The sequence below is a fragment of the Ambystoma mexicanum genome, chromosome 6p (genome assembly GCF_040938575.1).
Source record: "Ambystoma mexicanum isolate Mex_15411 chromosome 6p, UKY_AmexF1_1, whole genome shotgun sequence".
Lineage (NCBI taxonomy): Eukaryota > Metazoa > Chordata > Amphibia > Caudata > Ambystomatidae > Ambystoma > Ambystoma mexicanum.
In genome coordinates this window covers 1210402843-1210428934 of record NC_090935.1, presented here as the reverse complement: position 1 = coordinate 1210428934, position 26092 = coordinate 1210402843, and the positions used below count along the sequence as shown (strand labels likewise).

Below are 26092 nucleotides of genomic sequence, written 5' to 3'. Positions count from 1 at the left end.
GTACCAAGTGCTCCATTAATTAGTCCTTGCTCCACGTCAAGGTTACGTTTAAGCATTGCTCTACAGTTTAAAGATAATTTTAATTTTTTCTCCAAACCAGCTGTGTTGGAGATAGAGTTTTCTAAGGTATTTAGTCTTGTTGTGGCTTGTTGACACATGGGTAGTGCCATACCATGTAAGTCCAGTTTGTCTGTGGAGCAAATTTCAATTATTGGTTGGATTTCTTTTTTCAAAATTGTTTCATTGAATTTTGAACAGCTTGCAAGTGTTGGCATCAAGGACATACAGTGCATGACAGGTTTTTAATATTGATTGTGCTTCTTGAGATAGTACACCAACTCTAATACTTTTTAAATAATTGGCGTATGTGAGGTCTGCAGACTGGCACATGTTTTCTGTTGATTCTCTTTATTGGAAATGTTGCCAAAGGTGGACATTTCCTATGCTGCCAACATATTTATGGCAGAGTTTGTGCCCTAAGGTTTTAAAAATTGGTTCACCTTTCACTGGTGTCAATTGAAGAAGATCTCCGAAAACAATAATGTGTTTTCCTCCAAAGAGCTCTTCGTAGTCTGTTTTGAGTACTTCTTGTAATCTGAGGTGAATCAAAGCCAACATTAGGTTGGAGACCATGCTCACTTCATCTATTCGTAGCATTTTCATTTGTTTCAAAACTCTGCAGAGTTCCATTGCAGCTTCTGCAGAAAATGTGTAATAATCTAATTTGTTTTGGTGTTCTAATGGAAGGAGTAGTAATCGGTGTGAAGTGACACTGCCTATGTTGTAGGCGGCTAACCCTGTGGGGGCAGTTACAACAGCTGACAGTTTGTTGTTTGTCCATTGTTGAAGGAACTTGCTGATGATTTGGATTAAGAATGTTTTTCCTGAACCAGCTTGACCACTGACGTATAGTAGTATAGGTTTGTAATTTTGGCAGGTACACTTTTTATTTTCATGTTGTACACCATGTGCAATTTCTTTTGTTACTTCTTGAAAAATGCTACGCTGCTCATAGTTCAGTTTTGATTTCAGTACAGTTAAGTCTTCCGTATCTTCATAGTGACACATGGTGTTTTCTACTTCTGTCATAGCTAATTCTGCCTCATTTGCTAAGTACAGTTTCATCTTGATTGCGGACAGTACGAACAGGTATAGTGTCCTTAGGACACCTCCATTTTCGTTACTTGCAGACATCCCGGACACCGGGTGTGTTCTAAGAACAGTTCCATTTTGATTGCAGACCTACGGACAGGTATGGTGTCCTTAGGACACCCCCATTTTGGTTAATTGCGGACATTGCGGACACCCGCGCTGTCCGCGGACAACCCAACTGCCTTTTAAAAAAAAATAAGAAACAAAGGACTGAATTAAAACACACATAATATTTCTTTTTATTATATACAAATATAAAATTTATGAAAGAGAGGGGAACCAGAAACTGACACAAATACAGGGTAATTAGGGGTTTGGAGAGGATTGATGGGAGGGGATGAAGGGATGGAAGTCTCATCATAACATTTTTCTAGGGATGAGGGTTTGGGGATAGTTGACTGGGACATGGAGAGGGGGAACAGGTGTATGTGGGACAATGATATTTAATTTTTTCTTTTATGTGGTCCTCCACAAAATGTTTTAAAAGATTGACATTTTCCATAAGCATATCCATGTTTTGTTCCATGCACTGCAGAGCATTTTCTAATGTCTCCTTTGCTGAATTATTTTCACTGTTTGTATGGTCTGTTAAAAAAAAAAATGTGTTAAGTACATCTGTTCCACCCAGTTCATCAGCTCCACCCAGTTCATCCGTTCCATCACATATCTGGGCCACTTGTTTTTGTTCACTGACATATATAGGCCAGGTGGTTTTGTTCACTGACAGTCAGAATAAAAATGAAAAAGGTGCTATATATCTAGACGGTAACGTTGTCATGTGTTCTTTAAGTACTTTCCTTAGGGTTTGGTCTCAGTTCATGGTGCACATACATGGGGAAATGAGTAGGCCTCAACCACACAATTAATTTGTATACACGAAGATAAACTTTAATGTCATTGGGCCTCATTACGAGTCCGGCGTTAACCGAGGCGGTAAAACCGCCTGGTTAACGCCGGACTCGTATTACCATTCCGCCTCCGTGATTCCCGGAATTACCGGGGCATCACAACCCCGGTTTTCCGGGAATCACGGAGGCGGAATGGTGTAAATCCCCATTCCCATTGAGTCCTATGGGACTCAATGGGAATCGGGATCATGGAAACACCGGCAGCATCTTGCAATGCTGCCGGTGTTTCCTCGTCCGCCTGCAGGCGGGCGGTGTTAAACCCGCCAGGTCAGACCTGGCGGGAACATCACCTCCCGCCTGCAGGGGTCGGGATCAGGCGGTCCGGAAACAACGGTGGCGGCGGGTTTACCGCCACCGTTATTTCCGGACCGCCACGGTCTTAATGAGGCCCATTAACATTTTCTGATGATGCTGTTTCTTTCTTCCTTACTTTAGTTTCCCTGTATGTGCCTCTGATTTGTATGCATTGTGGTTATCCATCTGTATTGTTTGTACCAGCACAAGTGTTGTAAGTCTTGAATTGTTAGCTAATTATTACATGTTTAACATTACTCAACATTCTGATAAGGTAGCATTCATTATTGTACTATCCAAAATTACAAGATTATAAATTCTGTACTTCTATGCTGCATGCTGCAGTCATTGCCTATGTTTATATATGATTAGGTTTCTGTATTATCAACAACAATCCAATACAATGATTTTAGATGAGTACATTCTTTAATAGATTAAGTACTTCACAATAGGTCTCCCGATCACCCCTGACATCTTGTTACCAACAATATAAACACAACTCCTTGTAGGGACTTTTCATCAAAATGTATTTCACATGTGATGTCATCAGTGATGTCATCTTTGATGTCCTGGGTGTTAGTCTTAGCAGTGCACGGTGGTTGTGCGAGTTATGGTTGCTTAGTTTACCATAACTGGCGAATTTCAGAAGGTTTTCGGTTTTACTTGTAACCCTAACGTCCCTTTAAGAACGTTTTTTCATTGAATTTCATAGGTTTTTATTAGTGCAACTTAACCATAACGTCCCTTTTACAATGTTTTTTCATTGAATTTCATGGGTTTTTACCAGTGCGTGCTATTTTCCTACAACTTACCAATATCATACTTACCCAATATATTATGTATGTTATGTTAATTTGCATTTATATAGCGCCTTATGTACCGGTCTCAAGGCGCTGGTAGGTTGAACGCCTTCGGGAACCGAAGTTCAAGTCAGTAGAAAGAATAGAGAGAGTCAAAAGGTGCGTGTGAACACCGTATATGTGTGCAGCTGGTGTGGCATTCAAGTGATAGCTGCTTTATAGCGGTAGGTGTGGTGGTTGAGAGATCAAGCGTATGTGTTTGTTCTGGCTGGTTGTTATCCAGACCGATTCTGGCTGCGTTAGGCCTGAGGAGACCGCCTAGGCTGGAGGGTGTGTAACCAGCAGTGTTTAGTTAGAGTGATGGGCGGTATGGGACAAGTGATGGTATGAGAACAGTTCTACCGAATGGTGTCATAGTATCGCTGTGTTCTATTTGAGTGGTGGTGTAAAGAAGAGAGTAAGCGTGGGGTGTGATATGGTGGTTGACCTTAGGTGGTTGAGATCGCCCCATTCCAATAGATCCAAGTACACCATTCGTTCCATGTATTCAGACTGTTCCATCCACATATTTCACCCGTTCATCCACATATTTCACCCGTTCATCCACATATTTCACCCGTTCATCCACATGTTTCACCCGCTCCATCCACATACTTCACCTGTTCCATCCACATACATCACTCGTTCCATCCACATACTTTACCCGTTCCGTCTACAATACTTCACCTGTTCCGTCCACAAGCTTCACCCGTTCCATCCACATGCTTCACCCGTTCCATCCACATACTTCACCCGTTCCATCCACATACTTCACCCGTTCCATCCACATACTTCACCCGTTCCATCTACATACTTCACCCGTTCCATCCACATACCTCACCCGTTCAATCCACATACCTCACCCGTTCCATCCATATACTTCACCTGTTCCATTCACATACTTCACTCGTTCCATCCACTTGCTTCATCTTTTCCATCTACATACTACACTCTTTCCTTCCACATATTTCACTGGTTCCACCCTGTTCACTCATTCCACCCTGTTCACTCATTCCACCTAGTTCATCTGTTCCACCCAGTTCATCTGTTCCACCCAGTTCATCTGTTCCACCCAGTTCATCTGTTCCACCCAGTTCATCTGTTCCACCCAGTTCATCTGTTCCACCCAGTTCATCTGTTCCACCCAGTTCATCCGATCCACCCAGTTCATCCATTCCACCCAGTTCGTCTGTTCCACCCAGTTCATCCGTTCCACTCACCTACTTCACCCGTTCCAACCTCATACTTCCTCCGTTCCAACCACATTTTCATTTCACCCGTCGATTTCACCCGTTCCATCCACATACTTCAATCGTTCTATTCAATAAATTCGACCCATTTTGTTCAAATACTTCACCTGTTCTTCCTCATACTTTATCCGTCATGCCCATATACATCGCCCGTTCTTCCAGATCCATCCTCTGTTCCTATCTTTACTACACCCGTTTCTCCCAACCACTTCACCCGTTTCCTCCAACCACTTCACCCATTTCATCTACACAGATCACCTGTTTGCTCCGCACTCGTCCCACGCTCTGCACTCGTCCCACGCTCTGCACTCGTCCCACGCTCTGCACTCGTCCCACGCTCTGCACTCGTCCCACGCTCTGCACTCGTCCCACGCTCTGCACTCGTCCCACGCTCTGCACTCGTCCCACGCTCTGCACCTGCACCGCACCATACCCTACATACACTCAAACATCCTACATCGGCTCAACACCACCGCATCCAGCATATGCTCAACACCCTAACTCTGTTCAACACCATACATCTGCTCAATACCATCATGCCCTACGTCCCTCAACACCCTATATCTGTTCAACATCCTACATCCACTCTACTCTATTCTCCACCTATACCCTACATCCGCACTACAACCTACATTCGCACCATGCTCTTATCTACTCAGCGCTCTCATCCGGTCCATGCCCTCATACGCTGTATGCACTTATTCATTCTGCGCACTCATCTGCTCTGCGCACCCATCCGCTCTGCGCACCCATCCGCTCTGCGCACTCATCGGCTCAACGTACTCATCCACTCTACGCGCTTCATCCGCTCCACTCACTACGTTTATTCTTCTTGCATTATCGTTTGTCGCACGCACTCGGTCGATTCTGTGCTCTCCATCTGTCCCATGCTCTACACCCGTCTCATGTACTTTAATTGTCTATTCTGTATTTTCCATTTATACCACACACTCATACATTCCATGCCATCTGTCTGTGCACTCATCCGTCTTCTGTATTCATCTATCTATCTTCTTCACTTTATTCCTTTCGTCGATTTTGTTACTTTCATCCATTGCAATCGTTTCATCCATTTCATTAATTTCCACCAGGTGGTGGAAATCCATCCATATACTTCACCTGTTCCATTCACATACTTCACTCGTTCCATCCACTTGCTTCATCTTTTCCATCTACATACTACACTCTTTCCTTCCACATATTTCACTGGTTCCACCCTGTTCACTCATTCCACCCAGGTCATCTGTTCCACCTAGTTCATCTGTTCCACCCAGTTCATCTGTTCCACCAAGTTCATCCGATCCACCCAGTTCGTCCATTCCGCCCAGTTCGTCTCTTCCACCCAGTTCATCTGTTCCACTCACCTACTTCACCCGTTCCAACCTCATACTTCCTCCGTTCCAACCACATTTTCATTTCATCCATTGATTTCACCCGTTCCATCCACATACTTCAATCGTTCTATTCAATATATTCGACCCATTTTGTTCAAATACTTCACCTGTTCTTCCTCATACTTTATCCGTCACGCCCATATACATCGCCCGTTCTTCCAGATCCATCCTCTGTTCCTATCTTTACTACACCCGTTTCTTCCAACCACTTCACCCGTTTCCTCCAACCACTTCACCCATTTCATCTACACAGATCACCTGTTTGCTCCGCACTTGTCCCACGCTCTGCACTCGTCCCACGCTCTGCACTCGTCCCACGCTCTGCACTCGTCCCACGCTCTGCACTCGTCCCACGCTCTGCACTCGTCCCACGCTCTGCACTCGTCCCACGCTCTGCACTCATCCCACGCTCTGCACCTGCACCGCACCATACCCTACATACACTCAAACATCCTACATCGGCTCAACACCACCGCATCCAGCATATGCTCAACACCCTAGCTCTGTTCAACACCATACATCTGCTCAATACCATCATGCCCTACGTCCCTCAACACCCTATATCTGTTCAACATCCTACATCCACTCTACTCTATTCTCCACCTATACCCTACATCCGCACTACAACCTACATTCGCACCATGCTCTTATCTACTCAGCGCTCTCATCCGGTCCATGCCCTCATACGCTGTATGCACTTATTCATTCTGCGCACTCATCTGCTCTACGCACCCATCCGCTCTACGCACCCATCCGCTCTGCGCACCCATCCGCTCTGCGCACCCATCCGCTCTGCGCACCCATCCGCTCTGCGCACCCATCCGCTCTGCGCACCCATCCGCTCTGCGCACTCATCGGCTCAACGTACTCATCCACTCTACGCGCTTCATCCGCTCCACTCACTACGTTTATTCTTCTTGCATTATCGTTTGTCGCACGCACTCGGTCGATTCTGTGCTCTCCATCTGTCCCATGCTCTACACCCGTCTCATGTACTTTAATTGTCTATTCTGTATTTTCCATTTATACCACACACTCATACATTCCATGCCATCTGTCTGTGCACTCATCCGTCTTCTGTATTCATCTATCTATCTTCTTCACTTTATTCCTTTCGTCGATTTTGTTACTTTCATCCATTGCAATCGTTTCATCCATTTCATTAATTTCCACCAGGTGGTGGAAATCCATCCATATACTTCACCTGTTCCATTCACATACTTCACTCGTTCCATCCACTTGCTTCATCTTTTCCATCTACATACTACACTCTTTCCTTCCACATATTTCACTGGTTCCACCCTGTTCACTCATTCCACCTAGTTCATCTGTTCCACCTAGTTCATCTGTTCCACCTAGTTCATCTGTTCCACCCAGTTCATCTGTTCCACCAAGTTCATCCGATCCACCCAGTTCGTCCATTCCGCCCAGTTCGTCTCTTCCACCCAGTTCGTCTGTTCCACTCACTTACTTCACCCGTTCCAACCTCATACTTCCTCCGTTCCAACCACATTTTCATTTCATCCATTGATTTCACCCGTTCCATCCACATACTTCAATCGTTCTATTCAATATATTCGACCCATTTTGTTCAAATACTTCACCTGTTCTTCCTCATACTTTATCCGTCACGCCCATATACATCGCCCGTTCTTCCAGATCCATCCTCTGTTCCTATCTTTACTACACCCGTTTCTTCCAACCACTTCACCCGTTTCCTCCAACCACTTCACCCTTTTCCTCCAACCACTTGACCCGTTCCATCTACACACATCACCTGTTTGCTCCGCACTCGTCCCACGCTCCGCACTCGTCCCACGCTCCGCACTCGTCCCACGCTCCGCACTCGTCCCACGCTCCGCACTCATCCCACGCTCCGCACTCGTCCCACGCTCCGCACTCATCGTCTGCTCTGCACTTGACACCCGCAGCTCAGTCCGCACTCTATACCCGCTCCGCACTCTACACCCGCTCCGCACTCTATACCCGCTCCGCACTCTACACCCGCTCCGCACTCTACACCCGCTCTGCACTCCACACCCGCTCCGCACTCCACACCCGCTCCGCACCCTACACCTGCTCCGCACCCGCACCCGCACCGCACCATACCCGACATACGCTCAACACCCTACATCGGCTCAACACCACCGCATCCAGCATCTGCTCAACACCCTAGCTCTGTTCAACACCATACATCTGCTCAATACCATCATGCCCTACATCCCTCAACACCCTATATCTGCTCAACATCCTACATCCACTCTACTCTATTATCCACCTATACCCTACATCCGCACTACAACCTACATTCGCACCATGCTCTTATCTACTCCGCGCTCTCATCCAGTCCATGCCCTCATCCGGTCCATGCCCACATCCGCTCTATTCACTCTTTCATTCTGCGCACTCATCCGCTCTACGCCCCCATCAGCTCTACGCCCCCATCAGCTTTACGCCCCCATCCGCTCTGCGCCCCCATCCGCTCTGCGCCCCCATCCGCTCTGCGCCCCCATCCGCTCTGCGCCCCCATCCGCTCTGCGCCCCCATCGGCTCTGCGCACCCATCGGCTCTGCGCACCCATCGGCTCTGCGCACCCATCGGCTCTGCGCACTCATCGGCCCTGCGCACTCATCGGCTCTGCGCACTCATCTGCTCTACGCGCTTCATCCATGTCACAGACTTCATCCGCTCCACTCACTACGTTTATTCTTGCATTATCTTTTGTCGCACGCACTCGGTCTATTCTGTGCTCTCCATCTGACCCATGCTCTACACCCGTCTCATGTACTTTAATCGTCTATTCTGTATTTTCCATTTATACCATGCACTCATACATTCCATGCCATCTGACGGTGCACTCATCCGTCTTCTGTATTCATCTTTCTATCTTCTTCACTTTATTCCTTTCGTCGATTTTGTTACTTTCATCCATTGTAATCGTTTCATCCATTTAATTAATTTCCACCACTTTACTGCTTTCGTACTATTCATTCTTTTTATCCAATTCACTGCTTTGATCTACTTTACTCATTGTATTCTGTTTGTCCTTTTTTAGTTTACCTTAGAGGTTAATAGTTTTCGATTTCTCGCTTGGATCTTGATGTTGTATTGTTGTTTGTTTTATTGCTATTTAAGATCTAGTAGTTTGGGTTAGTTGAATTGTTGTTATCCGCTTTCACGTCTACATTGATCCTCTTGTTCATTACATTTGTTTTGTCCATTTCATTAATTTCAGCCACTTTACTGCTCTCATACAGTTTAATCTTTTTATCTGCTACGTAGGATTAATCCTTTTTACTTGATCTAATTTTTTGTCCTTTTTAGCTAACCAATAGAGGTTATTATTTTCGATTTCTCGCTCGGTTCATGATGCTGCAGTGCTATTTATGATCTAGCATTTGGCAAAGTCATTGAGATGCTGTTTTCCAGTTTGAGTTTGATTGAGTTCGGGTCGGTTTTTAGGGGAAGAGCCAGGTTTTCAGTAATTTGCAGAAACACATGAGGTCTTCAGTGAGTCAGATGTGGGGTGGGAGTGCGTTCCACAGCTTGGGGGCCAAGGCTGAGAAAGATGATCTGCCTAACCTGACTGAGTTTGTTTTTGGTATGACTAGGAGGCCGGCTGAGCTTGATCTTAGAGTACGTGCAGGGTGATAGGGTTTTAGTTTGTCTTGGAGATATTGAGGTCCGGTTTTATGCAGTGCTCGGTGAGAAATGCATAAGGTTTTGAAGGTCACCCTTTGGGCAACCGGAAGCCAGTGCAGAGTTTTGAGGGCTGGGGAGATGCGCTAGTAGTAGTTTGGCTGCAGCGTTTTGTGCTCTTTGTAGTTTAGTCAGTTGGTATGCGTGGACTCCGAGGTAGAGGGGTTTAGGGTAGTCCAGTCTTGATATAACAATTTATTGGACCACAGAGAGTCTGTTGGGGAAAGGAGAGGTATGGAAAAATGCGCCTAAGAGTTTTAAGGTGGTAGTGGCAGGACTTTGAGACGTTGTTGACTTGGCGCGAGAGTGTTAGGTCAGAGTCTAGGGTGCATCCAAGGTTTTTTACTGAATTAGAGGGAGTCGGTGAGTTGTCCATGGCAGATGGCCAGGGTAGTGGGTGTGGAAGAAGTTTGGTGTTGTCACATACCATGATTTCGGTTTTGGAGGGGTTTAGCAAAAGGTGGTTTATGGTCATCCAGAGCTCTATGTCGAGGAAGCAGGAAGCAAGGTTGAGTCGGCAGTTGGGATTTGAGTTGTGGAGTTTTAGAATCAGTTGAGTGTCATCAGCGTATTTTTAGCACAGGATGTTGTGTGAGCGAATTATTCGTGGGAGGGTGGCCATGTAGAGGTTGAACAGGAGGGCTGATAGGCATGCTCCTTGCGGAACTCCCGTGTCGACTGGTCAGGCTTGGGAGGAATAAGTGGAGAGTAGGGTCATTTGGTTCCTGTTTTTGAGGAAGGATGCTATCCATTTGAGAGCGGTTCCATGAATTCCTAGGGAGCGGAGGCGGTCAAGGAGGATTGAGTGATTGATTGTGTCGAAGGCGGTGGATAGGTCAAGAAGGATTAATGCGGCGCATCCCGCAGAGTCTGCCGTGTTTTTAAGGTCATCCCAGATTGAGGTTAGGGTGGTTTCAGTTCTGTGTCGGGCTCTGAAACATGATTGAGCGGGGTCTAGGAGGTTGTTGGCTTCGACAAAGGCATTTAGTTGGGAGTAGGCGGTTCGGTCGATGAGTTTGGCAAGGAACCTGGTGTTTGAGATGGGGCAGTAGTTTTTGGGCTCGAGAGGGTCTAGGGAAGGTTTTTTTATTAGAGGTTTGACATGAATCGTTTTGAATGCGTCGGGAAAAATTCCTGAGGCGAGGGAGTCATTTATGATGGTTCTTGCATGTTCTCCTGCGCAGGTGGAAGCAAACATTTCTTTGAGGGTTGTGGCCGGGCAAGGGTCTAGCGGAGAGCCGGATAGTTTGCGGGCAGACAGAAGTTTGAGAAATTGGTCGGCTGATATTGGACTAAAGGAGTCGACCTTTGGTTGGGTAGTGGTCGCAGGCGGTGGGTTGGCTGGTATGGAGGGTTGGTTGCCTGGTGGGTGTAAGAGAGCTAGTTTGTTCGTTAGAGCGGTTGTTCTTTCGAGAGCTGTGGTGTAAAAGTGGAGAGAGAGTGAGTCGCACAGCAATTGTGAGGGGGTCGGGACGGTTTTGGTGCACGATGGTTTGGTGAATTCGGCGATGATTTTGTGAAGTTCTTTGCTGAGGTTTTTACAGTTTAGTATTCAGGAGTTGTAATGGGCTTTTTCTGCTTTCCGGATTTCGGCCTTGTACTGATGAAGGTGCCGTGCCAAGGTGGATCTGCTCAGGGGAGTTTTTTCTTTCCGCCATTTGCATTCAAGGTATTTATATAGTTGTTTACTAGTCTTCAATTCAGGTGTGAACTATCTGGGGAAAAGGCCACGGCGGGCTGATGGTTTGCAAGAGGGTGTGAGCCGTATTAGTGAGGTGTTGAGCCATGAGTCAAAGGCGTCAGGGGTTAGGTGATTATTGGGTAGGTAGGCGGAGGAGACTGGCAGAGTGCGTTGGCTAGGTCGGGAAGGATTATTAGTTTCTTCCAGCATTTGCGTAGATTCGGAGGTTCAGGTTTGGGTATGGGAAGCTGGTTGGGTGAGAGAATGGCGAAAGAAACAATGAAGTGATCGGACCAGATGATAGGGGTGAGGGGGTTTAGATGTATCCAGTTGTGGGAGCTGAAGATGGCATCAAGAGTGTGTCCTTTATAGTGAGTTGGGACGTTTATGTGGGGTTGGAGGTTAATTGCGTCTAGGCCATCAACCAGAGAGTGTCATAGGGTTGGTGGGAATGTCGAGCCAGATGTTGAAATCTCCTAGAAGGGTGAGGTTGGGATGGTTTAGTTGGAGGGTGGCAATAGAGTCACAGAGGTTGTTTGAGAATTGTCTATCGTAGCTAGGGGGTCTGTAGATTATTAGGAAGCTGTGGGAGAATGAAGGGGAAAGGGATAGTTTAACGAGGAGCAATTCGCAGGACGGAATGGAAGGCTGGGTGTCGATGATTGAGGTGTGGAAGTGAGACTTGAAGGAAAATGCTATTCCTCCTCCTCTAGAGGGACGGTTCAGTGGGATGAGGGAGTAGTCCGGGGGGAAGGCTTCATTAGCGATAGGGGCGAAGTCGTCAGAGAACCAAGTTTCGGTGATGAAGACCAGGTCTGGTTTGTCAGAGGCAAGGAGGTCAAAGATGCTGTGTCTGTTTTTTGCTACAGATCGGGCATTAAATAGGATGCAATTCACTTTGGTAGATGAGGTTGATGTTGGAGCTGCAGAGATGGGGAGTGGGGTGGGAGAGGGTGGAAATTGGAGAGCGAGAGGGGTAGGGTGGTTGATGGTCGATGGGAAGAGTGGGCGAACAGAAAAATGTGTGGGTTTTGGGTGGGAGTGGATGGACGCGTGTGTTGGGATGATTGGGTTTGGCACGGGGGATTTGAAGGTGGGGTGTGGATGGGTAGGGGTTTCAGTTGTGGTCGGGGAGAAATCGAGGGAGAGGGGTTTCAGGCAGGGTGAGGCGTGGGGGGAGAGTGGTGATTGGGGGGTTGAGGTGGTGGTTCGAGACAGGGCAGGCGATGAGTGCTGAGAGATTAAGGGGGACCAGGTACGTTTCCTCTTTAGTATCTTTGTTGCGATTGGTGTGTGCGGGAGAGTACGGGGTGAGAGGGGGAGGGGAGACCCTTCTGTTCTTGCTAGTGCTAGGCGTGTGGTTTTTAGGGAGGGGAAGGTGTGTGGACGGGGGGATGATGGTGGGGGTTGATGGGAAAGGCAGAGGGTGCATGATTGCTGGGCAGGGAGTGCCTGGGAGGCTAGTGTGGGGAGCAGGTATGTTCATAGTATGCTGATCGGTGGAGGGGTTCAGAGGAGCAGTGGTCTTAGGGTGGTTGGCTCTCCATCGTGCCCCTCTGGCTTGGTGTTTGGAAAGGGTGTGGGTAGGAGATGTGGTGGAGGGTGGGATGATTTGAGGAGGAGGGGACAGGCGGCAGGGCTGGCAGGAGGGGGGATGATGTACGGGGATCGTTTCCGGCAGACCTTGGTGGATTGGGTGCACTCATGGTTAGTAACTGTGATATAGATGGGTTGGAATATTTCCAAGGCACGCTATTAGGCAGACTTCTAAATTCAACTTTGCACAGAGAGGATATTAGGCAGATTTCTAAATTCAACCAGGGCACGCAATTAGGTACACTTCTAAATTCAACTTTGCACAGAGAGGATATTAGGCAGACTTCTAAATTCGGCCAGGGCAAGCTATTAGGCACACTTCTAAATTCCAAGCAAGGCACGCTATTAGGCACACTTCTAAGTTCAAACAATGCACGCTAGTAGGCACACTTCTAAATTTAATTTTACACAGAGAGGATATTAGGCACACTTCTAAATTCAACCAATGTACGCTAATAGGCACACTTCTAAATTCGACCAATGCACGCTAGTAGGCACACTTCTAAAATCAACTTTACACAGAGAGGATTAGGCACACTTCTAAATTTAACCAGTGCACGCTATTAGGCACACTTCTAAATTCGACAAATGCACGCTAGTAGGCACACTTCTAAAATCAACTTTACACAGAGAGGATTAGGCACACTTCTAAATTTAACCAATGCACGCTATTAGGCACACTTCTAAATTCGACCAATGCACGCTAGTAGGCACACTTCTAAAATCATCTTTATAGAGAGAGGATTAGGCACACTTCTAAATTCAACCAATGCGTGCTATTAGGCACACTTCTAAATTCAACTTTGCACAGAGAGGATATTAGGCACACTTCTAAATTCAACTTTGCATAGTGAGGATGTTCGGCACACTTTTAAATTCAACCAATGCAAGCTAGTAGGCACACTTCTAATTCAACTTTGCACAGAGAGGATATTAGGCACACTGCTAAGTCCAACTTTACACAGAGAGGATATTAGGCACACTTCTAAGTCCAACTTTACACAGAGAGGATATTAGGCACACTTCTAAATTCAGCCAATGCACGCTAGTAGGCACACTTCTGAATTCAACTTTGCACAGTGAGGATATTAGGCACACTTCTAAATTCAACCAATGCACGCTAGTAGGCACACTTCTAAATTCAACTTTACACAGAGAGGATATTAGGCATACTTCTAAATTCAACTGTACACAGAGAGGATATTAGGCAACCAAATTCAGTCTTGTACTGAGAGGATATTAGCCTAATAGGCACACTTCTAAATTCAACCATTGCACAGTGAGGATATTAGGCACACTTCTAAATTCAACTGTACACAGAGAGGATATTAGGCACACTTCTAAATTCAGCCAATGCACGCTAGTAGGGACACTTCTGAATTCAACTTTGCACAGTGAGGATATTGGGCACACTGCTAAGTCCAACTGTACACAGAGAGGATATTAGGCAACCAAATTCAGTCTTGTACAGAGAGGATATTAGGCTAATAGGCACACTTCTAAATTCAACCAATGCACACTATTAGGCACACTTCTAAATTCAACTTTGCACAGTGAGCATATTAGGCACACTTTTAAATTCAACTGTACACAGAGAGGATATTAGGGAACCAAATTCAATTTTGCACTGAGAGGATATTAGTCTAATAGGCACACTTCTAAATTCAACCAATGTACGTTAGTAGGTACACTTCTAAATCAATTCAATTTTGCACTCACGGGCTATTAGGTAGACTTTCTAAATGCAAGCTAGACCGCAGATGGAAAAGTTTACAACAGTTTAGCTTTCAGGGTTGAGTGGTAGGGTAGTATAGCGTGAAGTAATTGCTTCAGTCCCTGCCCTTGCCACACTTACTTATTGTTGGTCTATATTATATATAGCAATATTTGTGTCCAATTTACAAAGTATCACCTTAACACTCTGCCATTTCCCACCTTCTAGCATCATTTTTAACACTTGTATACACTTTTTGCAACTATTTCAACTAGTTTTGCATCCGTGGACGTCTACGAACATCTGACTTCATTGCCGACCTTCCGAACAGTGCCAGATGACCATACGCTGGCGCACAGCATGATGACATGTCCGAGAACCCATCCGCACTTCACAATAAGATCTGTGCTTCGCGGACAGTTCGGAACTACATTTTGTACTGATGTAGGAACTTTGAACTTCAAAATTTCCCTTGCACAGCTCCAACACCTATTCCTACTCATTATCCATTAACAATCTAGTACACAGTACATACTTTTAGCAAAACTCCTATTTATCTTAAAATGGCATCAGCTAATGCCATTCCTCCTCCCCAAGAGCCACCACCACTGCTGTAATCAAGGAGCATTAGAAACACTGCTCTCTACCTTAGAAATAACACACACGCAACATTTTCCCCTGTCCACCTACCCCTCCATATAAGTGTTTGGTGCCTCTTCCCTCATTTCCTCCCCACATTTCGTTCTTAGCTCTCTTGCCAAAAAAAAATACATCCAAAAACAACAAAAGAAATGTTCCTTTAGGAACCACCTTTCACAGTTAAAAAATAGAACTAAAAAAAACGTATAGACTCCAGCTACTTTATATTTCTCAGTAAAGTACATAGACTCAATTAGATTTTCCAACATTTCAATTTGCATTTTGTGTTATGCTAATGGGAATATTGTGGCGTTCATCCTCCGTTCCAGGGACTGCAACAGTGGATACCGGCATGGCAGCCCAAGATATCAGCCCAAGCGAAGCGAGGGTGGATAACGAGGTCTCTGGAACATTATCCCCCATTCCATAATGGGGGATGAAGGCCTTTAGCACCCTAGGTTCCCAAAGCGGGAACCCGGGTGCTGAAATAAAGGATTTTTCTTCCCACACCGGGGCGCTTGCGGCGTCCCGGTGTAGAAAGGAAAATCCTTTTCCAAGATGGCCACCATGGAAAGGGAAGGCGGGGTTCGATACAGGGCCCCTCTTCGTTTTCCATGGAAGCCTGTAGAAGGCGAAAAGAGAACCCTATGACCTTAATACCACAAGCACATTTTTCTTCCCTTTCAAATCTATCCCAATTTCGAATAATTTCACCACAAAGCCAGTCCCACGTAGACATGTCCACTTTAACCCCATGTGTTGTCCCTCGTGGTCATGGCCAGTAGCCAGATTGTCAGGATCATGACCTTATTCCATGACCTGGACAATCTGGCCACTGCCCATGCCACAGGCTACGCCTCAGTCACCAAAGATATATCACTATTTTTTGTACCTACATTATGACACTTGTCAAAAAATAAAACACAGGCACATTTGAAAAACCATGCTTTCAGGTCCTTGCCAATGCTCCTCACAAATGTTTGCTGGAAATCCACCCATGTTTTATTTTTTCAAAAGTGTCAAATGTATGCACATACAATCAGCATATAACTTAGCCCCCACTTGACAAAATCCATTCAGACTTTACGAAAACATTTATATCTAGATCTATAATCTTTTTGCAAACCTTTGTTTAGATTTGTCAAATGGCACCACATTTATAAGCCTTTACAATATTTTGGGACCCCCCCCCTCTAATTCTGCTCCCTCTTGACAAAATCCTACCAAATTTTGCAAAAACATGTATATCTAGATCTATTATCAGTTTGCCAAATTAAGTGTAGATTTGTCAAATGGCACCTCATTTATAAGCCTTTCCATCATTTTGGGACCTCCCCTCTAGTTTTGCCCCCTCTTGACAGAATCCCACCAAACTTTGCAAACTCATTCGGGATCAGGTCAGGAATATAATTGCGTTTTCATTGAGTAGCGCCAAAGTTATAAGCCATCCAAAAACTGCCCCCAAACATGTTAAGTGTCCCTGAACTTCACAGGACTGTCCGCGAACATCCGAACTGTTCGCGGACTTTCGCAGCGAAAAACGCCTGTTTTTTTGCTTCTTGCAGCCATATCCCATCTCATCCTCAACACCCCTCACCTCCCCAGAGATTATGTGATAAGTTTGACAAGTGCTATGTTGTGTTTTTTAATATGTTTTTGCCGCGATGTCCGTGGACACCGGCCGCTGTCCTGGAATCCAAGATGGCGGGCGTTTCCAAAAATCTTACGCACCTCACGCTTCATCCCAGCCAATCAGCAAACATGTCACGTGTCTGCGGACATGACGCAAGCCGATTAGCCAATCGGTGTCCTGTCCGCGGAGCGAACAGGGAAGTGTGTCCGCGGAGCAGACACAGATATCACAAATTTTTTTGACTTACATTATGGTCGTTTAAAAAAATCTACTGGACAGATTTACCCCAAATTAACAAAAGCACGCATTCGGGACCAAGCCGCCGCTCCTGCCACAAATTTGGTGACAATCCGTCCAGCGGTTTGGGCTGTAGCCGTGAGCAGTTTTTTCCCATTATGTCTGTGGAAAAAAAAGAAAATTTGGGACCCCCCCTATAACTTTGCCCCCTCTGTATGAAATCTCACCAAACTTTGCAAAACAATTCAGAGCAGGCCATATACTTTGTTTGCAAAGTTTGGTGAGGATTCGTTTACGGGGAGCAAGGTTATAAGCCGCCCAAAAAGTGTTCTTCCTATGGGTTTAGCAACTTAACCATAACTACATGGCAGCTACCGCAGGCCATGTAATGTGTATATATATGGGTGTGCAGCCCGGTGGAGGCTTTGGCCTCAGAGCGCGAGGGGCGAGTGGTGAGGTGTGGGCTCCCTGCGTTCCACCAGGGGCGTGTGTCTGCCTCACTGGACCTACATCCCACCAGGAGACGCTGACAAACTGCTTGGGAGGAGGCGACCTCCAGGAGACAGGGGTGCTCTGGCAACGGGGTGAGGGCCACCTCAGGGGAAAAGAAAGGTGTGTGCCCGCACGATTGCACAAGCCTGGAGCTGCCAGGCAACACCACGTGTAGTGGAAAGAGGACACAAGAACATTGAGCGCCTTTGAGAAAGTGGAGAGACGCTCTGGGGTGAGTTGTGAGGGCCCAACCGTGGGGTTTCTCGAGGAAGGTTCTGGCTATCAAGTGGAGCAGGTACAGGGTAGAAGGCAGAGCGCAACGAGCTGGTGGGGAGGTGTGGGCCCCCTGAGGTGGATCAGGGTCATGTGCCCGCCTCTCCACACCACGAGTCCGACTAACTCTGAATAGTGCAGTGGTGACGACCAGGGTGGGGAGCTCGGCACTCCGACTGCTGAGGACAGTTTAACCAGGAGAGCGAAATCCCCGAAACAGGTCCCCACGTCACCACAGCTCCTACGGTATGGCGCAGAGACACGCAGGGGGAACAAGCCGGGTGGGGGGGGGTAAATGCTCTGGAGAACTGCGCTCCAGAAGTTTAAATTCCAGGAATCCGAGGCACCCCCCATAGCAAGTCTCGAATAACGATGGAGGAGGACAAAGTTTCCAAAAAGAAAGATATTGCAGCGCTTATGGCAGGAATAAGAAGCATGAGCTCAGTACTTGGCCAAAGACTCGACAAAATGGAGCAAAGAATGGACTCATTTGAGGATAGGGTCCAGACCCTCGAAAACAAGCAGTCATCACTGGACGCCCTGGAGACCCAGGTGGACATGCGACTCTCTGAACTCGAAAGAAGGGAAATGGAAGCCAAACTGAAAATGAACGACTTTGAAAACAGAGAGCGCAGAAACAACCTTCGCTTTTTCGGGTTCCCTGAAAGCGAGGGAGAGTCAGAGAACAACATCAAGCGATCCATTCTGGAGGTCCTGAGGCTCCTCTTTGGTTCTGATGCCATTGACGAGTCCACGATCGACCGAGCAAACCAACCCGGGGAGGCGCTGGCGGCCTGTGGTCAGTCCTAGCCCGGTTCCACTATTATACGGAAAAAACAAAGACAATAGAAAAGGCAAGAAAGGAAGGCCCCATCGAATATGCAACAGCCAGGATTACAGTTTACCAAGATCTATCAGCTTTCACACTAACAAGAAGGATACAGTGCGGCCCCCTGACCAGATGGCTCACCTAGAAAGGGGTCCGGTATCATTGGGTCTTCCCGTTCTCAATCTCCTTTCAGCATGAAGGTTATACATGTAGACTGGTCACAGAGGATGACTTTCAAAGGGTGACTACCGAGCTCATGGAAACCCCGACCCGGCAGCCAGCTGGCCTGAGGGTGCAGTGGAAGAGGCAAAGAGCCAGGAACCCATGAGAAACAGGATAAATAGTCCCCAAGTCACTCAGTATAAAAACACGAACACTCCCTCGGGGGGAGAGGGAACTGCCGAAGGAAAAACCCAAAAGGACGGGGGAAATTGTGGTCGGGGGCTGGGAGGAGATGAGGCCTTAAAAGGGCAACAGAGAGCGTAAATAAAAGAAAAGTCAGCCGGTGCCCCTGCGGTGGTGGCACCTCGGGCGAGGGCATTGGAATCTGCAGGTGTCAAGGGATGTGGGGGTTCAGGTAGGAATAGGCTTCAACGAGCGGGTCCAATGTGAGTTAGGACCACTGGTGATCTGATCCTGTCATTCAAGCAACACCATGCAGGGATTGGATGTCGAGGGAGGGGTGATGGGGAGTTATCAGTTCACAAGTTTGCAACAGTTTGAGTTTGCAGTTTTGAAATGGTTCATAATGGGGAAATGGACTAAAGTGGTGAATACACTTTGGGAGTGGGGTCTCGGTAGTGGGAGGAGGCGGATTGAGAACGGGACGAATGAGCGACGGGGTCAGTAGGAGAAATGGTCCACGGCTCCCTTAATGTAAGGGGCCACAACATGCCAGGCAAGAGATCTTTAGTCCTGAGAGAATTCAAAAGGGCAAAACTGGATTGGATGTGCTTACAAGAGACACAGTGGCGGAAGGGAAAGAAACCCTGACTGCATGCCAGGGAGGTTGGTGAGGTGTACATGGCCTCAGACATTAAGGAAAGGAGGTGCCCTCATTGTATCAGCCCTGTTGGGCTTTCAGGTGGAGGGGGAGCTCTCATACCAGCATGGGCTCTTTATATTTGTAAAAGGGAAAAATAATGCTTCGCAAATCACGGTGGGAACAGTGAATTTTGGGAGCGGGTGACGGATAAGCTGCTCTTGTTCGTGGAGGGTCAACTGGTAGTGGGTGGGGATTTTAATATGGTGTTCGAACCCCCTTAAAGACCCCAAGAGGGTGGGCAAGGAGCAAGGACCCTGCCTTACTGAAGGGGAATTGGACCGCTTCCGAAGGGTAAATGAGGTCCTGGGCCTGGTCGATTCCATACCGTCATCCGTTGAAGGAGAGAGGCTGTTCACCTACTTCTCCACAGTAAACATCGCATATTCGCGGATAGATTTAATTCTGGTCGATACAAACCGAGAGCCCAGGTAGTGGAGTCCCGGGTAGCCCCGGTCCCGTGGTCAGACCATGACTTGGTGAGAGTAGTGCTGGAGAGGGGACGGATGTTCTCCCCCCGGTGGGAGCTGCAGATGTAATGATTTCCTGTTAAGGGACAAGGTGGTAACACAGGATCTGCTCACGGCAATTCAAGAATACTTAAAGTATAACGACACGGAGGAAGTCAGGATCCAGTCCCTATGGGAAGGCTTTAAAGCAACGATAAGAGGAGTCCTTATAAGAATAGGGGTACAGAAAAAAGAGGGACTAGGGGAAACAAGAACAGGCCCTGTATCAGAAAATAGCCAAACTGCAGCTGGGGGATCTCAGGGGCTCCCTGCTCTCCCCAGACGGGGTGCGTAAACTCAGACAATTCAGAACACCGTTAAATTCTATCCTAGTCCAGGAGACAGATAAATAACTCCTGTTCCTGAAGCAGAAATATCATGAGAAAGGCGAATAGACAGATAATATCCTAGCCTGGAGGTTGAGGGAGGAGAGAAAACTGAGGACCATAGGTGGTGTTAAAACCAGAGAGGGAAACATGGCCTATGACCAGCAGGGAATTGTAGGAGAATTTGCGGCATACTAATGGAGTCTCTACTCCTTGGAGTGATGGGGAGCAGCTGGATGCCTTCCTGGGGAACCTCCCCTTCCCCGGGATGGCGAAAGAGGAGGCAGAACACCTAGATAGTCCCCTAACGGTGGAGGAAGTGTACACGGCCATCAAGGGTATGAAAGCTTTTACTGCGCCCAGGGAGGATGGCTTCTCTATGAAATTCTACAAGTTGTTCCGCTCCACCCTGGCGCCCTACCTAGTGAGAGTTTTTAACGCTTGTCTCAAGGGAGAGGCACTACCACCCACGATGTTGATGGTGTCGATAGTAACCATCCGCAAAAAGGAGAAGGACTCTACCAGCTGCTCATCATACAGACCCATTTCCCTCCTGAATAACGACGTTAAGATTTTGGCAAAGATCCTGGGAGCAAGGCTGGAAGGAGTGATGCCTTTGCTGGTCCACTATGACCAAGTGGGCTTTATAAATGGGAGGCAAGGGGTTGACAATATAGGGAAGACCCCAAACTTAATGCACACCGCACAAACCACAAAGCAGGACTCCTACCTAATATCAATTGACTCAGAGAAAGCGTTTTATATGGTGGAATTACCCTTAATGACGATGGTTATGAGGAAAATGGGGTTTGGAGCAAACTTCCTGCGGTGGATGTCGGCTCTTTATAATTGCCCCAAAGCAAGGATCCTCATAAATGGGGGGTTATCCAAGGCATTTGCCCTAACAAGGGGCACGAGACATGGCTGTGCCCTTTCGCCTCTGATGTAGGCCCTGACCATGGAACCCCTGGCGATAGCGATTTGGGAAAACAAACTGATAAGGGCATCGTCGGAGGGGAGGTTGAGTTTAAACTTTTGCTTTTCGATGACGACATACTGGCCTACCTCACAGATATTCAGGCATCACTGCGGGCCCTAATGGACCAGATATCAGCATATAGTACCCTGTCAGGCCTAAAAATAAACGTTGACAAATCTTGTATAATGCCCTTTGCGGATTGGAGCCCTCTGTTAGGCACAAGGAACAGATTCAGGGGCGTGAGGGTGGAGCAAGAGGCCATAAAATACTTGGGGATCCAGGTCACGAGAAACTTGGGACAGATGGTCACTGCGATTGATGACCCCCTTTTGGCCAAGATTAAGGCGGACTTAAAGAGATGGGCCCTTTTAACCTTGACATGGTATGGGAGAATGATCTCTGTAAAAATGAATGCCCTCCCCCGCCTGTTATATGAGTTTGCGGGCATTCCCGGGCAGCCCGCAGAAAGGTTCTTTGGGGAACTGGTGTTAGAGGTTTGCAGATTCATCTGACAAAATAAAACGCCCAGAGTGAAAATGGAGATGCTAACACTTCCAAGGGAGGTGGGAGGGTTCAGGGTCCCCGATTTCAGACTGTATCATAGGGCTTCCCAATTGGAGGTCATGTTGGAGCACATGAGAGAGGAAGCTAGGATGATCCGGTAGCCCACCCCTTAAAGGTTAGGGATTATCTCTAGGACCACCCTAGAACTATCCCCGGGAGTTTGAAATCCCACCCCACCCTGAGTGTGCTGTGGCCTAACTGGAGGGATAATACAACCAATTGAGAATTATCGACATGGCCTTCGCCGATGTCGTCTCTGGTGGGGACCCCCATTCAGCCTGGCCAGCAGGAACCTGAGGCATGCGCAGGAGTGGTCTGACTCAGGCCTGGAACGGGTGGGTCATTTGTTCAAGAAGGGGTAATTTCTGGGGTTAGACGACACTCAGGTGGTGCTGGGGAATCACAGGATCTCAGCCTTTGAATACATAAGAATCAAGGGCATTCTAACCGACCTGAAGTAGGGGAAATCTCTTACAAGGGAACTAACACCATTTGAGAGGGCCCTGTACGCGTCCTCTTGAAATAAGGGCATTGTTTCCAGGCTGTTCAAGGCTATGATCACTATGAACCTGACAGGGATGCAGACGTTCCAGAGATATTGGGAGGACCTGATAGGGGCGATATCGAAGCAGAGGAGTGGGGTAAGATTGATAAAGGGACTTTTCAGGGCAAATTATTTACTTCCTCAATGGAGCACAACTACAAAATGCTTATGGGCTGGCACAGGAAACCACGGAAATTATCCAAGATGGTCCCGGGGAAATCTCCATTCTGCCCAAGGGGTTGTGGTCAAGTGGGAACTCTCGCCCACATGTGGTGGAGATGCCCAAAGATACAAGTATACTGGGATGAGGTGTTCAGCTGGATGAAAGTCATCATGGGGGTCAAGTTGGGGTTTGACCCCCTGCAGATACTGTTGGGGTCCCCGACAAGAGACAGAAATTAATAGTCTCCTCGGAATGTTGGAAGCTATGTTGAGGGCGGGATGCCTCGCGGTGGCACAGGGATGGAAAAGCGATAAGTTGCCAGCAAAATCTGTATGGGAACGAAAGGTGAATAACATGATGGTCTTGGAGAGGCTGTCGGCCGTTGTGCACGACAGGATGGGGTCCTTTGGCGAGGATTGGGGAGCTGTCCTCTGTAGAGGTGATGTTGAGGAGGGGGTTTCCTCAATCCCAAGGAACTTGTGACAGAATGTAGGTCACAAACTAAGTTCAAGATCGGGGAGGCGATGAGACAAAGACACTCAGTATGTCCCAAAAGGCTGCGACCAAGACGATGCCCCAGGTGAATGTCGGTAACCACAGATAATTTGATTACAGAGCAGATGGAACCATTATCTTTAAGAGGTCAGGGGGGGTTCTTTATGTTTTGTATAAAAATAAAATGGTGATATGTTGATGGGTGCCCCCTGGGACCAGGTGACGGGAGGGGTTATGGGGGATACTTCCTGTCGGAGCTATGTTCCAGGAACTCAGCTGTTTGTAAGTTTTTTTTTTATGTTTCAAAATGCAAATAAAAACAATGTAAATAAAAATACTTGTCTGCACCAAGATATGTTTTTTTGTATACTGCGAACATCATGCAAATCTTTAAGTGTCACCACATCATCACTATGCTAATCTTCTTGTTGGGTGTTGAGAGCTTGCACACATATACTGCATATTGCAGTAAGGTGTTAACCTATGATCCCAAGTAAGACTTTTAAATGTCTATGGACTGACCTTTGGGCTATCTGTGTTGTGTGTTGCGGTCCCTGTGGAGACCTTTTGCTGCAGTGTTTTGTGGAACGGCAAGAGCATGCTTACTAGCTAGTCATGCTGGGTTGTGACTCTGCTGATCATCCACTCCTAGAACATGCTTAGTAAGTTTATATTCTAATTTCTATAACTCTATCTGGTACCCATTTCCTTGACTTCCGAACACACTGTAATTGAATAGAATTGGATATGTTTATCCAGCACTCATTCCAAGCAACACACTGAATATAGCCTTATAGCCTTAGACATAGGAGGTTAACATTGCAGGATATGGATTTTGTTTTCGCCATATTGCTTGCATGCTCAGTTTTAGTTTTTTTGACACATGTATAGCTATGCAAGGGGCTTTATACGCCGCTCCTGGTATATTTCTCTTGGATTAGCAATGTAGCAACGGCCTGGCCCTTGTGCTATATGTTAAATGTGTGCATATTTTGCAGTAACCTTTTTGCTCTATATATGGAGGTGGCGGGGGAGAGTTTATTCCTATTATTAGTAGTGCACTACTTTCTGGACATATCTGCTCACGGATTGGCCATTTAGATTTTGCTGCTGGTGATGAACCCTGGATAAGTTTGATATGTTGCTTTGTGCATATTCTTTCATGTTGGGGCTAGGGTTCCTCTGTGCAGCCCCCATTTGCTTTAGTGGGGGCTAGTGTGTTCCGACGTAGGACTTCTATTTTGGACAGTTGTGGTTCAATTCTGTGCTCTCTGTTGGTTTGGTCCGTGAGATCTGGAGGAGGTTAACATGGGTTGGTGTTTAGTTAGTCTAACAATTTGTTGGCCGCGCTGATGGAGCCATATTTTGGTGATATTTGAGGTGCTGTTGATGGGGAGGGCAGGGTTTGTGCATTATTGAGTATGTGAGGCGCTTTGCAGCCTGGGGTGACAATACTAGGAAATTCATTGGTGTTTTGGTGTTTATTGTTGGCTGGTTTGTGGCTCTGTCTTTTTTGTGTTGTGTGTCTGGCTGGGGAAGGAGCATCTCTGCAATGTCTCCTCCAGATATACACAGTCTGAAGGTGGTTTCACAGAATCTTCATGGAATTAGCGACTCTAGAAGAATTTTGGATCACTTGGATGAGTTAAAGGCAGAATGTGGCCTAACTGCAAGAAACTTTTTGGTGCATTCTGCGGTGGACCAGCTAAGGAAAGATTGGGTTGGCTCTGTTTTTTCAACTTCTTATTGCACAAACTCGAGGGGTGCATGTATATTGTTGAGGAAGGGCCTGCCCTTGACTGTTTTGTCCTTGAACAAGGATGATGTGGGCCTGATTGTGTATGTGACACTTAGGATGGAGGACTCGATTGTTGAGGTTTGCAATATCTACGCCCTGAATGGTGGAGATGGTTCCTTTTTTAGGACACTTGCGCGGTTTCTCAAAAAGATAGGGCAAGACGATATTCCGCTAGGCTGTGACTTTAATGACTTTAATGAGAATATGGACCGTTGGTTGGATCGGAGTGGGGTTTATGTTGTCTTTAGAGGTGGCGGGAACCACAGCTCTCTGCATGCTTTGATGGATGAGTTCCGGTTTGTGGGTGTGTGGACACTGGCCCATCCTTCGGATAAATGCTATACTTTCCACTCAGATGGTTGCAACACTTAGTCCCGCATTAATATGCTCCTGATTGCGAGTCAGTGTGCTCAACATTTTCTAGATGCAGATATTGATGTTGTTCTTATATCTGATCATGCACCTGTTTGGATTGAAGTTTCCTTGTTATTTACTATATGTATGGGAAGATGAGCACTGCACTATTGAACAATATTGAAATTGTAGATCAAATAGTAAAGGAAGAAACATTTTTTGGGACCACAAACTGGTCTTGGGAGGTGAGCGTTGAGACTACATGGGAGGCTTTTAAGTGTTATATGCTGGGCCTGCTAATTGGGCTCTCTGCAAAAGGCATAGAATAATGAAGGAGGAAATGAGGTTAAGATCTGAGGTTCAAGGGACAATATGTCAAACCCATCCACGGAGGCAAGGAATGTTTTGATTTGCAAAATAAATCACCTGAATAAAATGCTGACTGACAGGGCTGATAGATTACTTTTCCAAACTAAATGTGCCTATTTGTGAGAAACCTGGAGGTACTCTGACATCTATTCCCCTGGGACCCTCTGTCAGGTGTCCAGGGAAGGGCCATTGCTCTTGGATCCCGACCCTGGGTGTGGACAAGTGAGGGACAATCACCTGAATGGAGGGTCCTTGGGGATTGGAGAGAGGGTACCTGATGGCGAGACATGGTATCCCCTCTTTCCTGATATTGACCCAT

At 46.9% G+C, this 26092-nt stretch overlaps 1 protein-coding gene across 1 annotated transcript in view; it reads left to right on the top strand.

Annotated features, from left to right (window-relative positions):
* Positions 1-26092, top strand: part of KIF27 (kinesin family member 27) — a 1764776-nt gene that overhangs the window by 1674783 nt on the left and 63901 nt on the right. The window lies entirely within an intron of this gene.